This window comes from Podarcis liolepis (genome assembly GCF_965112155.1).
Source record: "Podarcis liolepis genome assembly, chromosome: 12".
Taxonomy (NCBI): domain Eukaryota; kingdom Metazoa; phylum Chordata; class Lepidosauria; order Squamata; family Lacertidae; genus Podarcis; species Podarcis liolepis.
The window spans coordinates 49,931,679-49,946,775 of record NC_139563.1 but is presented as its reverse complement, the minus strand read 5'-3'; the positions used below and the strand labels follow the sequence as shown (position 1 = coordinate 49,946,775).

At 44.4% G+C, this 15,097-nt stretch overlaps 2 long non-coding RNA genes across 3 annotated transcripts in view; both read left to right on the top strand.

Annotated features, from left to right (window-relative positions):
• The window catches only part of LOC310690083, a 52,111-nt gene that overhangs the window by 24,584 nt on the left and 12,430 nt on the right, over positions 1-15,097 (top strand). The window contains exon 1 of one of the 2 annotated variants that reach the window (XR_014517879.1): positions 5,517-5,579. The exons of the other annotated variant lie outside the window; for it this stretch is intronic. This is a non-coding gene — a long non-coding RNA (uncharacterized lncRNA). Of the gene's footprint in view, positions 1-5,516; positions 5,580-15,097 lie in introns of those variants that run through there. 2 annotated transcript variants of the gene reach the window in all.
• On the top strand, positions 11,207-12,028 carry LOC310690063. The gene is made up of 2 exons (XR_014517857.1): positions 11,207-11,300; positions 11,879-12,028. It is a non-coding gene; the product is annotated as an uncharacterized lncRNA (long non-coding RNA).

The following is a 15,097-nucleotide window of genomic DNA, read 5'->3' as shown; positions in this document are numbered from 1 at the left end:
ATACTAGTGGCAATAAAATGGGGCTTTGTTTCCTGCATAATTATCCCCCTGGCCTTCTTGTCTTCAGTCTCCCCCCGACTGGAGCCTTTTCAACCTTGCTCTTATCTTCACTGCCGAAGCTAGACATTCCAAGGGGCCCTGTAACATTTAGGCGAGAAAGCCTTGTTCTTACCTCCCCCCTTTGGAAAAACCTATGGGAGAGAAGAAAATGCCTTAAACAGTTTTCTTTCTTTTGTTCTTTTGGATCATATAGAGAACAATATTCTAATGGCCCCTTCACTCACACCACGGTTTAGCAAGCATAAAACGACTCTTGCAGCTTTCTCCCATGTCTGCAGGTGCACTCAGAAAATCTTATTAGGAAGGTGTCAAACACTGATGGCTGGGCAGCTCAGTTGGTAGAGCATGCGACTCATAATCTCAGGGTCATTGGGGCAAAAGATCCCTGCATTGCAGGGGTGGACTAGATGGCCTTTGTGGCCCCTTCCAACGCTTAAGATTCTCTAATTATTCTTGCCCAGAAGAACTAAGCTGGATGTGATGGTGGTGGAGGAGGGTCTGTCCTGATGGCATAGAAAGTGAGTGGTGGAGCCTCTTTCTGTTTTTGCACAAAAGGGACTGTTTGAGAGAAAGGGTGTAAAGCTAGCTGGTCTCTTCCGCTTTCCCCAGCTGTGCTTCATTGCTTCAAGCTATGGCCTCCCTCATTCCCGGTATTAGAAATGTGAGGGGGAAACCTTGTTAGAAGCAATAAAGAATAAAGAAAAAGGATGCAGTGTCTCCTCTTCCCTGCTCATTCTATTACAGTCAAACCTTGGTTCCCGAATGCCTCTGTTTTAGAAAATTTCGGTTCCTGAACACCAAAAACCCGGAAGTGACTGCTCCGGTTTTTGAAGAATTTTCAGAAGCCGAACGGTCTTCTGGAACATATTAAGTTTGAAAACCGAGGTTCCACTGTACATGTAAAAACTAGACCCCTGCCCTACATTTTATGGTTTTTAAATGGTGAAGGTGAGTGAATACAAAAATTCCTTCCAGTAGCACCTTAAAGACCAACTAAGTTAGTTCTTGGTATGAGCTTTCGTGTGCATGCACACTTCTTCAGATACACAGAAGTATCTGTGTATCTGAAGAAGTGTGCATGCACATGAAAGCTCATACCAAGAACTAACTTAGTTGGTCTTTAAGGTACTACTGGAAGGAATTTTTTTATTTTGACTATGGCAGACCAACACGGCTACCTATCTGTAACTGGTGTGTGAATACGTAAGCATGGCTGCCTTCTTGCATTTTGTTTGGCACAGACTCCACATGAATTACCAACCTTTCTATTATACTTAATACCTATGACAGTCATTTGATAAACAAAGAGAATCTTTTTCTTCTTCCAATTAATGCACGGTAGTTGGACTGTTTCTCTGGGTGTCTGACACTGCCCACTGTTGGCAATGCTCTTGTGTCTTCATTTTTCCGCAGTCAGGAGAAGGAATCAGTGGACAGTTGCCCCATCTGCTGAGCCTCTGAACTGCCTTCTCAGTGAAGTCTTCTTGGTCAGCCCTGGACTGACTCTGCCCACCCTGGTTAGCCATTGGCTCCTCCTAGTTAGGTAGAGGTGTAGCTGGACGTCATGTTCCAATGGAGCCTTGCTTGAGCAAAAACATCTTCCTTTTTACTGCTGAGTTCTGTATTCTTTGTTGTCTTTGGTCCACAGACTCCTGGCTAGCTCCTCAAACACGCCTCCTGCTTTGGTCTTTAATCCTGACTGCAAGAATGCTTCTCAGCCCCTGGCTCACATCAGACTCCTGCCAATGGCTGAGCCATTGGAAGATACCACCAGCTTATGGATCAAGGGTGGTATGCATCTGTGACCATAATCTGAGACCCTTCATCATGTGCCTCTTCCATGAAAGGTCTGGAGGGTGGCAACATGAGAATGGGCCTTTTCTGTGATGGCTCCCTACCTGTGGAATGCTCTCCCTAGAGAGGCTCACCTGGCCCCTTCATTACCTATCTTAGGTGCCAAGCAAAAACCTTCTTCTTCCAGGCCTTTGGCTAATTAAACAATCTGTGGTCTTTTAAACTGTAGGAGGGATGGTTATTGTTTGTTACTATGGCATTTATTTTTGTGTCTCTATATTGTAAACCACCCTGTGATCCTTAGGTGAAGAGAAGTATAGAAATAATAATTCAACTAAGTTTTACTTAGAGTAGACCTATGCAAATCAAAAAAGAGGACATCATTAGGGCCATTAAATGAGTCTTCTCTGAGTAAAACTCAGTTGAATACCACCCCCTGTATTTACACTTGAGCCATGATCTTGCAAAAATGCTCGATAACTTGCTTTTGACACCTGCCCACTTCACAGTTTGCAACTATTAAAGGTAGAAGGTAGAATATTTTGCGTATCCCCCACCTCCACTCTGACAGTTTCCATTCTCTGAATGGAACAAGTTTGTTTTTGCATCATTAATGGACGTATTTGGAAGGAAGAAGAGTGACATGGTCCCATGTTGTCCCTCACTTAAGGCGAGGCAACTTAAGTGTGACAGATTGTTTGATGGGCGATGCACATTGATCACGAGGCGGTGCGCCTTAGCAGCAAAATGACAGCATGCGCAAATTCATTACTGGGAACCTTGCCAAAATGTCATTAGAAATGTTGGTCCAGGAAATTAAAGTTGATATACTGTGATGATGGGTGGAAAAATGAGCCAAAGTGTGGAAAACAAGCATTTAGGTTGCAAGATCTGAAGAGCCCCCAGCCTAGTTATCGTGGAGGGTTATTGATTATTAAGTGTGAAGAATTGACATACCTAAATTGTGTCTTGACGGTGGACTGTTTCATCTTATAGATGTGTGCATAGATTTGGCACCTGGGGACCAAAGATAGGCAAACCATTTGCAAGAAGGGCCTCATTTTCTCAGATGTGAGGATATTGCAACACACTCAAACACTAAGAGAAGTTTCACAGCTTAGTTGACTGGAGAGAAAATAGCAGAACAAAGAAAACCTTCTCAGACCCGGAACTTGAAATCACGGGATGAACAGAAGTGTGGAAGGCCTCTTAGTTTATCTCCATACGATCCTGGTTTGCAACAGTTCGGGGGTTTTTGTGATTTTTGCTCTTGCTCCACTTCAGTTTGCTGCGGCTTCAGAAAGCTTCAGGTTGTTTTCGTTTCATATTGTATCGTATTAAGGAGAAATAGGAATGCCTGTTCCGGTACAATTGCCTGCAATTACCCCTCTGCCCTTGGGGTTATTGCTTTGAATGGTTGTCTTGTTTAATGGAAGGGGGTGGGAATCTTCAAATTCGAAGACTATGAATAATTATGCTGCCCACAGAAGCCCTTCTGAATAAAATGGATGTGGCAGAATTTGGCTGATTTCATCTAGAACATTAATGTAGTCTCAACTTTTCCTCTTTCTTTCATTTTTTAAAATGGCAAATCAGGTTAGCAATGTTGACTGCACTCCTGCTGCACTTCTTACATCATATAAATCAATTGAATTTACTTGTGAGTAGGCATGCACTGTTGGAAACTGGCCCCCTCGGGAAAAGCTGACTCCTCTTCCCAGACTCGTCGGGGCCTGTTGCCAGTGACCTACCCTGGCTGACGTCCCAGCAGACCAGGGAGATCTTGATAGGCGACACCTCCTTCATGAAAGGTGCACACCCCCTTCCCCCTTGCATAGCAGCAGGAGAAAGAAAACAGTCAGAAAGTAGTCGATTTCATTTCTACTTTATTCCCGACTGTACAAAACATGTCTGCTCACTCAGAAGTCTCCGAGCAACTGCCTCAGACTTCCCGGACACAAACAACAGGAAGGCCTCAAGTTACACTCAGAACAAAGCCCTGAGAAGCGCCTGGGACATCCTGTCCCATGCTTAGTCCCATCATGTGATGTAAACATTGAGCTGCTTGTTCGCAGCTGCTGAGCACTCATATCCCAACATGCACAGCCTTGCACTGTTGTAAATCTTTTTTTATGAATGCTTGTTACTTAGTGTCACCAAAGTCATATTTACACTTTTGGGAATTATTTGACCTCCTGTCCCAGGTTATGAGCAATGACAGAAGGGGTGTGTGTTTGTGTGTGTGTTCTTCTCCTTCTAGAAGTAAACCAGTGCTTATAACGCTTGATCAATCTGCACAGTAACAAACTGTTCGGAGATATACAAAGATACACAAAGCTGGAAAGATACTTTTCAGACTGATATGAAAGTAGCATAGCCCTTGTGGAAATAGCCACCAAGTACAACAGAGTCTTTCAAAATCATCAACAGGAGAAAGGGGTTTGTAAAAGAGCAATTGATTAACTGCTCAAACATTTTTGGAGTCATCTCTTCTCCCTGCTGCCCTAAGGCCCTAATTTATTGATTTTCTATGTTATTCTTGACTTTCTATATTCTCTGTCAGCCATTCCTTGAAACCAGTCGTAGCTTCCTTCTATGGTGTGCCTTTCTTTTTAAAAGTTATGTCAGCCTTACTCAACCTGCCCCTCCTCCCATATTTTGGACTACAACTCCCATCAGTCTAGTCAGCATGGTCAGTGGTGAGGGATGCTGGGAATTGTAGTCAAAATATCCAGAGGGCACCAGGCTGGGGAAGGCTAGGCTATATAATTTCATGTAGAGACAAGCAAGCTTTCTCAATAAAAAAGTCAGAGGTTTTTTTTTAATTTTTTTGCTTTGTAGGGTCCTGTGCCACAATCCACCAGAAAGTTTTTCCGAACAAGCCCCAGTGAAATGATTGGTAGTTGTGTAAGAACATGGTGTTATTATTCAGTGGAGACTGCTCTGGATAACTTACCATTTGCTTCTAGATGTGGAAGAACCTTGGCCAAGCCACATTGTCTCATATTTGAGGATTTCAATCTTTTCAAATTCCTAGATGAAACAACCTGATACTGGACCAATCTGTAGACTGGAACTTAGCTATTCCCCTGATTTCGCACATCTCTCAATGTTCTTGGCAGTATAAACATATCAAAGCATGCATTTAAACATTGCTTTTAAAAGAAAAATAATACATTTTGAGAGGTGTGGTTTTTTTTAAAAAAATAAAAAATTCACCTATTAATGTGGAGGAAGAATGAGCAAAAATATGTGAAGCTGTAAAGGATCACCGAAAGACAGATTTCCCTCAATTAACCTTGTGCTCAGTGTGGGCAGTATTTGATCTGCAACATAGGCATATGTTGCAGGCAATCACAATACAGATAGTAAATGAACTTGCAAATCGAAAGTATTTTATAATGGATAAATAGAAGAAGCACCACTTTCACTTTATTCATTTAATGCATTGATGTCATTTGGAAGAATCTGGTTTTTCAAGATTGGTGATGTTTCATGATTGTTGTTTTTTCCTCCATCCCTCCCACCCTCACCCCAGTCCTCTGCTACTTCATATTAAATTGGTAAATTTATTGGCTCTGGTGAAGGACTGCTGTTCCAGTAACTCTGAATAACAGACCGATTCCCTCCCCACAGCCGCCTCTTCTCCCTTCTCCCCCTACACAAATGTGCCCTGCATTGGGAAGAGGAAGGTTATGGCCAGTACTCACTATGAAGTTGTTACAGTAAGTGTCACGCTTTTCAACACCAACCACAACAAAAGAGGTGCCAGTACTGCGTATCCTTGAGCACCCCCTGGAAAAAAGAGAACTGGTTGCGTGGCGAGTTCCCGCCTCCCCCACCCCTTAGAAATAAAGACACGAGACACAAGAATTTGAGTTAATGGGTCAAATTAGGCCACAACTTTATTGATTACAGAATTGAGCGGCATTGGCTGAGGCATTGGTCCGAACAATTAACCAGCTTCAGCCCGCTGGCTGGAAGACCGGTGAGGGTTAACCACCAATAGGGGGCGTCCTGCTGAGGCATGTCAACTAGGAGCTTCCTCTGGAGTTACCGCTCAGGGGCGTGCCGTGGGCCCACACCTCCATAGGCTTAGGACAAGGCCACGCCCCCTGGGATCCTTTACCGGACTACCCTTTGCTTTGGGGGAAGGTGATGACGCTTCTTCACCCCCCCTTATCATCTGCATAACAAAGATCCATACCCCTACCAATGCCTATCCGCCAATACTGGGGAGTTGTGACGGATTGCTATGAGGCAGGCGAAAACCAAGTGGCTGGTGCCAATCTGCCAAATGGAAAAATTCCTACCAGGCCCCTTGACGGCGACCGGCCGAAGCCCATAGCATCGTCATAGCGCCTATCCTAACGGGTGGGAAGGAAGGGAAAAAACCTTGGCTAGCTGCGGCGCAAGAAAGAGGGAGAGCTTCGGCCATGCCAAACCTAAATGTGTGAGGCCACGCCCCCCGGGCCAGCCCATTGGCTGGCCCAGGGATGACACGTCCGAGGATTCCCTGGCATCGCGGGGGCTGGAGGCAGCCCCGCAAGTGTGGGGAGGGGCGTGAAGCCCGCAACCCCACCTCCTCTCTAGCTCGGAAGTGGCTTTATGATGAGCCTATCAAAAGAAATGCTACACTACAGTTTCTGAAGATGCTTCTGCACTCTGGCTTCTGAATCCAAGCTCCCCAAAACGACTGTGCATGGAGTTAGAGCCAGGAGATTTATACTTCAAGACAAAACGCGAAACAAAAACTCAGCATTAGCAAACTGTTGTGAGCCAGGCAGCAGCTCTTCCCCCACAGGGGTCTCTTGAAGAGAAACAGGCTTCCATCTAAGCTACTGAAGAGCAAAGGCGAAAGGAAGCAAACAGTTCGTTGAAGTTCTGGTGTCCAGCAGGGATTGCGATGTGAGCCGTACGCTGGCAAAAGTTGAAAGGATTTATTTCATTTTAATCATACCAATGGGCGACGTTCAACAGTATCATTTTATTTTATTTTACTACCAGTTCAAGAGATACTATAGTCAACATTTTTTAAAAATCTTACTACTTTATTAACTGAAACTATTTTGAAGTCCATCTTCTGGGCATGTGCTGAATATACTCTGAATGGTGAATAATCATTTCTGCACCACGGAGATCTAAATTCTGTGGAAATGGTCTGCAGGGATCACCAGACGACTTGCCTGTGCATGAGTGCGCACACTTTGTTTTTCAATTAAATTGGGTCCTCCTGAATTTGCATGATTTTACACAGGGTCCTTCCACACCCACCCCACCCTCAAACACCATGAAATTAATGCTTGCTTTGGAAGACACAGTTAAAATTGTAAATCTGGCGCTTGCCAGCTCCACAAAAATATTGATCTAAGGCATGGATCATCATGGAACTTCATGATTTTTACACAGAATGACAACAAAACCACCAACAAATCACAGAATGCACCTGATGTTTCAAAGCCATCCCTTGTGAAAATTATGAGGATCCATAAGGATCTGTGTCTCAGATCTACGTTTTTGTATCACAACACCACTGGAAAGTGCCAAATCAATGATTTTTTACAGTTCAGTCAATGGAGATATATGTTATGTGTATTTTGATTGGGGGCAGGGGGAAACCTGTGAAAAAATACACAATTTCAAGAAGTACCATTTTACTGGAGCAATGTGCATGCACTTATCTCTCTTTCTCTTTCTGGTGCATCATTCTCCACCTCTCCCCTGACACCCACAGCTGTTCTTTGTCCACTGTCTTGTTCTCCCTCCCTGCCCCCCAGTCTCCCAGATCACTCCTTTAAACTTTCAGTCTTCTCAGTTGCTCTGTTCAGCTACGCAGGTGCTTATCAGAGCTTTGAAAAGCATACAGGGCTGCATACAGAGAAGTGGGATAAGGCATCATTTTTCCAACTTCCTCATTCAGCTCCCCTTTTCAAGAGGAAAAGAGGTAACCACCCTCACCACTTCATGACAACATAGACAGTAAATGAAAAGCTCCAGAGGCTTTTCAGTTGAAGTACCCAAGGATACCACTGCAACCACAGGCACCACCTTGACAATCCCATATGTGCTGTTTGCTTGGTTTGGTTTTTCTTTTCTAGTTTTAATACCTGGATTTCACTGAAATAGAACAGTTGCGCCATGATGGATATAGCAAGGAAGTTCATAGAATCATAGAATCATAGAGTTGGAAGAGACCACAAGGGCCATCGAGTCCAACCCCCTGCCAAGCAGGAAACACCATCAGAGCACTCCTGACATATGGTTGTCAAGCCTCTGCTTAAAGACCTCCAAAGGAGGAGACTCCACCACACTCCTTGGCAGCAAATTCCACTGTCAAACAGCTCTAACTGTCAGGAAGTTCTTCCTAATGTTTAGGTGGAATCTTCTTTCTTGTAGTTTGGATCCATTGCTCCGTGTCCGCTTCTCTGGAGCAGCAGAAAACAACCTTTCTCCCTCCTCTATGTGACATCCTTTTATATATTTGAACATGGCTATCATATCACCCCTTAACCTCCTCTTCTCCAGGCTAAACATGCCCAGCTCCCTTAGCCGTTCCTCATAAGGCATCGTTTCCAGGCCTTTGGCCATTTTGGTTGCCCTCCTCTGGACACGTTCCAGTTTGTCAGTGTCCTTCTTGAATTGTGGTGCCCAGAACTGGACACAGTACTCCAGGTGAGGTCTGACCAGAGCAGAATACAGTGGCATTATTACTTCCCTTGATCTAGATGCTATACTCCTATTGATGCAGCCCAGAATTGCATTGGCTTTTTTAGCTGCCGCGTCACACTGTTGGCTCATGTCAAGTTTGTGGTCAACCAAGACTCCTAGATCCTTTTCACATGTACTGCTCTCAAGCCAGGTGTCCCCCATCTTGTATTTGTGCCTCTCATTTTTTTTGCCCAAGTGCAATACTTTACATTTCTCCCTGTTAAAATTCATCTTGTTTGTTTTTGCCCAGTTCTCTAATTTGTCAAGTTCGTTTTGAAGTGTGATCCTGTCCTCTGGGGTGTTAGCCACCCCTCCCAGTTTGGTGTCATCTGCAAATTTGATCAGGATGCCCTTGAGTCCATCATCCAAGTCGTTGATAAAGATGTTGAATAAGACCGGGCCCAAGACAGAACCCTGTGGCACCCCACTAGTCACTCTTCTCCAGGATGAAGAGGAACCATTGATGAGCACCCTTTGGGTTCGGTCAGTCAGCCAGTTACAAATCCACTGAGTGGTAGCATAGTCAAGACCGCATTTTACCAGCTTCTTTACAAGAATATCATGGGGCACCTTGTCAAATGCCTTGCTGAAATCAAGGTAGGCTACATCCACTGCGTTCCCTTCATCTACCAGGCTTGTAATTCTGTCAAAAAACGAGATCAGGTTAGTCTGACATGACTTATTTTTCAGAAATCCATGCTGACTATTGGTGATCACAGCATTCCTTTCTAGGTGCTCACAGACTGTTTGCTTAATGATCTGCTCCAGAATCTTCCCTAGTATTGATGTCAGACTGACTGGGCGGTAATTATTTGGGTCCTCTCTTTTCCCCTTTTTGAAAATAGGGACAACATTTGCCCTCCTCTAGTCTGCCGGGACTTTGCCTGTTCTCCAGGAGTTCTCAAAGATGACTGCCAGTGGTTCTGAGATCACACCTGCCAGTTCTTTTAATACTCTTGGATGCAGTCCATCTGGCCCTGGAGACTTGAATACATCTAAACTAGCCAAGTATTCTTGTACTATCTCCTTAGTTATTCTGGGCTGTGTTTCCTTTACTGACTCATTTGCTCCAAATTCTTCAGGTCGGGCATTGTTTTCCTTATCGGAGAAGACTGAGGCAAAGAAGGCATTGAGGAGTTCAGCCCTTTCTGTGTCCCCTGTTTGCATTTCACCATCTTCTCCTCTGAGTGACCCCACTGTTTCTTTGTTCTTCCTTTTGCTACGAACATACCCATAAAAGCCTTTTTTGTTGCTTTTAACCTCTCTAGCAAGCCTGAGTTCATTCTGTGCTTTAGCTTTTCTGACTTTGTGTCTACATGTGCTGGCTATTTGTTTGAATTCCTCTTTGGTGGTTTCCCCCCTTTTCCATTTTTTGTACACATCCTTTTTTAATCTTAACTCAGTTAAAAGTTCTTTAGATAGCCACCCTGGCTTCTTTAGGCACCTTCCATGTTTCCGTCTCATTGGTATTGCCTGACGTTGTGCTTTTACTATCTCCCTCTTAACAAACTCCCAGCCATCATGAACTCCCTTTCCTTTTAGTATTACTGTCCATGGGATCTCACCCAGCACTTCCTTAAGTTTTATGAAGTCGGCTTTCTTAAAGTCAAGAAATTGAGTCCTAGTATGCTTGGCTGCTCCTTTCCGCTGTATAGTAAACTTCAGAAGAGCATGATCACTCGTGCCTAATGATCCTTCCACTTCTACCCCACTAACCAGGTCATCAACATTGGTTAGGACCAGATCTAAAATGGCTGTTCCTCTTGTTGCTTCTCCCACTTTCTGGACAATGAAGTTGTCTGCAAGGCCAGTGAGGAATCTGTTTGACCTTAAGCTCTTGGCTGAGTTTGACATCCAACAAATATCCGGGTAATTGAAGTCCCCCATTACTACTATCTCCCTTCCTTTTGCATGCTTGGCCATCTGTTCCAGGAAGGCATCATCTATGTCCTCCGTTTGGCTTGGGGATCTATAGAAAACTCCCACAATGAGATCTCTGTTATTCTTCTCTCCCTTAATTTTGACCCAAATGCTCTCACTTTGGCTTTGAGGTTCTAAATCTTGGATCTCTTCACAGGTATACACATCCCTGACATATAACGCCACTCCTCCTCCTTTCCTGTCTGGTCTGTTTCTCTGAAATAGATTGTATCCCCCCATTATTACATTCCAATCGTGGGACTTATCCCACCAGGTTTCAGTGATGCCTATTATGTCATATTTAGTTTGCTGTACCAAGAGCTCAAGCTCATCTTGTTTATTTCCCATGCTTTGCACATTAGTGTACAGACATTGAAGTCCATTAATCATTCCCCCGTGTCTCTTATTTAAGGATTTTTTCCTCCCACCACTAGGTCTGCGTGCTGTTTGCTCCATTTGGTCTATGACATTTGGATGATCATCTTCATCAGTTGATAGACTCCTACCTTCAGGAGCACTGTCTCCCTCCCCCACATTAGTCAGTTTAAAGCCCTCCTGATGAGGTTTCTGAGATTTTTGGCAAAAACATTTCTCCCAACCGTTGTGAGGTGCAGCCCATCGCTTGCCAGAAGTCCATCTTCAAGAAACTGCAGTCCGTGATCTAAGAATCCAAACCGTTCCTGTTTACACCATTTGCGAAGCCAGCTGTTCACTTCCACTATTTTTGTCCTGTCTTCTCCTGGATTGGAGTCCCAGTGGAGCCCAACTTGAAGCCAGGATACTCATTGGACTATCTCAAAGAGCAGGGAGAGGACAAGGCATGTCCAGTAGTGTAGTTGAGTCTAGTGGTAACATCAAACCCATTCATTTGTTCCAGGTGGCTGCTGTCCCATGCGGGGCAGGGCAAAACATAGCTTGTTCAGGACCCTGGAGAGCTCCCTAGAGCTAGTGTTGCCTCAGCAGCATGCTGGAGCCTTTTAATAGCTGGCAGATCATATACTTGGGGGTCCACCCCTTGCAAGGAGCTGTCTGTTTATTTAAAAGGTCTGTTCTGTTCTGCAGTCACTGGCTCCTAAGCAAGGAGGTAATGATGGGTGCATTGGAGGGGTATCCTCTGAACCAGAGGTGTCTGACTAGACCACATTTTTTGGCTTGGATGGTTTGGGAGAGTGGGGGTTGATGACTCCACAGGTGATGCCTCCTCTAACTCTGAGGATGCCTTTGAGCCTGATGGAGGATCACGACCAGAACACATGCAGAAGTGAGTATTGGTGACAGTCCAGTGGCAATGATAACAAGGCCTAAGATAGATGAGAAGGGGCAGGGAGCTGTGCAGGGCGACCTTGATTACTCCTATTTCTGACTCCAGTGCATTCTTAATTTTCTGTGTCCTCAGCAGGCACATTCCAGCAAAATACCAAAGTACACCAATGCCAGAAACTAAAAGGAAGAGTCATGAATTTTCACCAGAATCTATACTGCAGAGCGTAGGACATCCAGTCGCAAGTGGATTTTAAGCCATTTAATTAAATGGGCAAAAACAGAAGCCAGATTCACGTGTCCTTCATTTCCTTGCTATTGTCAGCATGTAGCCTTGACCCAAGCTATCTACAATCTGGATTTGTTTAGTTGCCACAGGACTCTCTGGCTTCTTTTGGAGCCAGCCATCTTTAACCTTGTCTTTATTTTAAGGTACCCCTGCCCGTATGGGCCAGTCGTGTCCAACTCTAGGGTTGTGCACTCATCTCACTTAAGAGGCCGGGGGCCAGCGCTGTCCGGAGACACTTCCGGGTCACGTGGCCAGCGTGACGAAGCTGCTCTGGCGAGCCGGCACCAGCACAGCACACGGAAATGCCGTTTACCTTCCCGCTATAAAGCAGTCCCTATTTATCTACTTGCACTTAAGAGTGCTTTCGAACTGCTAGGTGGGCAGGAGCTGGGACCGAACGACGGGAGCTCACCCCGCCGCGGGGATTCGAACCGCCAACCATGCGATCGGCAAGCCCTAGACACTGAGGTTTTACCCACAGTGCCACCCGCGTCCTAACTGCCATCTGTATCCGTGAGCTATGTAGGTGCAGAAATGGGGAGGCTCTGTTGAACGTCCTAGTTCAAGTTGAATGTCAAGCAAGGGTAGCCAAGTGGTGCCCTCTGGATGTTGTTGAACTACGACTCCCATCACCCCAACTGTTGGCCAGGCTGACAAGGACTGATGGGACTTGGGAGTCCAACAACATCAGGAGGATACCATGCATTGGTGGACTCCAGTATTTTGTGCTTTGTCAAACTATATAAGGGGCTGGTTGGTTCTTGAGGCATGGTGGCTGGGCACTGATGAGTGGGTACCAGGAGAAATGGGGTTGGAGACTGACTTGGAAGAAGGGAACAGTGAACTAGGGGAACCTATAACAGCCAAGAGATGAGAGTCAGAGGCTGGAGAACCTGCAGGATTGGACGGTGTCAGGCTTGGGGAATTCTCTCCTTCCCCCATAGCATTGAGGATCAAGGAAGAAACAAAAAAGTTTATATTTATGGCTTTATTCAGTTCCTGTGTTGCAAGACAAATAATCCATTCCTAACTCCATAGTGACGTTGCTCAATCTGAGCTCCTCCCCTCCTTTCCCCAGCAATTGCCCTTGATTCTATGGGGGGCCTTGGGAATCAGTTGTCATTGAGCCCTTTGCTCTTGAATTCTGATTGAGCGACGAGTATGAGGGGATGGTGGTGCTTCTATGCTTTCTTTCCTTTCCAAGGACGTCTCTGCTGGCAGTTCTCCCCCTTCTTCTCCTAACAGCTCATAACTTGGCAGCTCTGCTTTCTGCTGAAATTCAATCCTGTTTCTCTCTTCTCCTGAAACTACTGGGGAAAGGGGGCGATTCCCCCCACCCCTCCTCCTCTGAGGGAAGCAGAGGAGAGGGAGGGCACGTTCCCCAGCCCTGGCAGAGGATGAATAATAGGTGGAGGAGAAAGGAGAGAGAGGTCAGGCTGGTGTAGAGTCATGGGTTTCCACCACTCCTCCTCCTGTCCTCTCCTCTCCTGGGACCAGGCAAGGATTGAAGTGGAAGGAGCAGGAGCAGGTCATGCACAGACAAAGTCTTAGACTGTTTGCACGCAGCTTGGCTTGGGAAATTACACAAGCTGAGGTCAGAGCTTTGTTGCGGCAACCGCCTCATCTGGTGCACACCTAGGAGTAGCTAAGAGACTTTGGTCTTGTGGACAGGCCTTTCCCTAACTTTTAGGTTTACTTTTGACAATAAAGAATCAATTCCTCACTCTGGACATTTCGTGCCTGACAGTCCAGTGAAAAACCACTGGAGAATTCCTGTAACTCTGGTACCTTCGGCCTGGATAAGAAAGAAACCTTGAAAAAAGATGATGTTCTTGAAAGAAGACCACAACTTCCATTAGTAAGCAGGGACAACAGCAGAGCCTAGCTCTAACTGAGATAAACTGTTGTTGTTGTTTGTGCTTGACCTTTATTACTCAGTACAGAAACTCTTTATACAATAAGTGCATTTATTACTAGAAGAATGCAAACAGTTAGAATTGGATTTATGATTAGGTTTCTTGACACCACGTGGCTAACTTAGTTAAAACCTTGTACAATGGCAGTATATTGAAATGGGATAATGTGGACATGGTTACAGTAGCAAAGACGTCTTTGCGATTTTCTAATGAATTACTGTAGCATGTGATTTGGAAATCCTGCTAAGAATGTGTTCTTGGCAGCATTTGGTGAAACTTGTTTCGTTTCAGTCATAAATTACAATTTTTAACAGAAAAGGTTTTGTATTGGGTAGAGGGGATGATTTCTCATTCCATGAAGAGGTTAGTAGAGGGTGAAAGCGATCCTGAGACCTATGCTTTATAATATTTAATGCAGTCTTAACAAAAACATTTTCTGAGTAAGAGAATGTGAATATATTTCATTTAATTTCCTTTAATAGTAAAAATAAAATAAAATTGACGTCTTTATTCCTATGCATTAATTATAGTTGAGGTTATATGTAAGAATACTGTTAGGATTCATTTTCTGTTATCAACTGTTTTCTTAAAATCTTTTTCTATCCCTCTACCCCTAGATTACCCATATCTTTATGAAATGCTTATTTTGATTGTACATCTGTAAATTAGTGTTTTGAATACTTCAATCAACAGCTGTTGATAAAGAAAGTAGTTGCAGTATATATAAATCCCAACACATGAAACTGACAGTACAATAACCTGTATCAAATATTCAGCAATCAAATAATTTCCTCATTAAATGAATATACGGACCTATATGGCCTTTAAAAACCAAACAACCCCCCAACCTGAAAAAAACCCCAAATAAGTCACTAATAGCAGATCCCCCAGCCTCAAAATTGTAGTAAATGAATGATTTATGTCACTTTTCTAAAGTGGGATTTTTGGTAGGTAGGTCTCTGTTAATTTTTATTTAATTTGGCTTAGTAAAGGCCACTTACAACTTTGCAGTCTTTGTATAATATATTGTCCTATCTTGATCTGTGCTACACTTAGACAGATGGATCATAGTTCCTCTTGTCTTTGTCATTGTCCAAGTCCACTTCTACCACCACATCTTTCAGATTTCTCTCTCTCTCTCTCTCTCTCT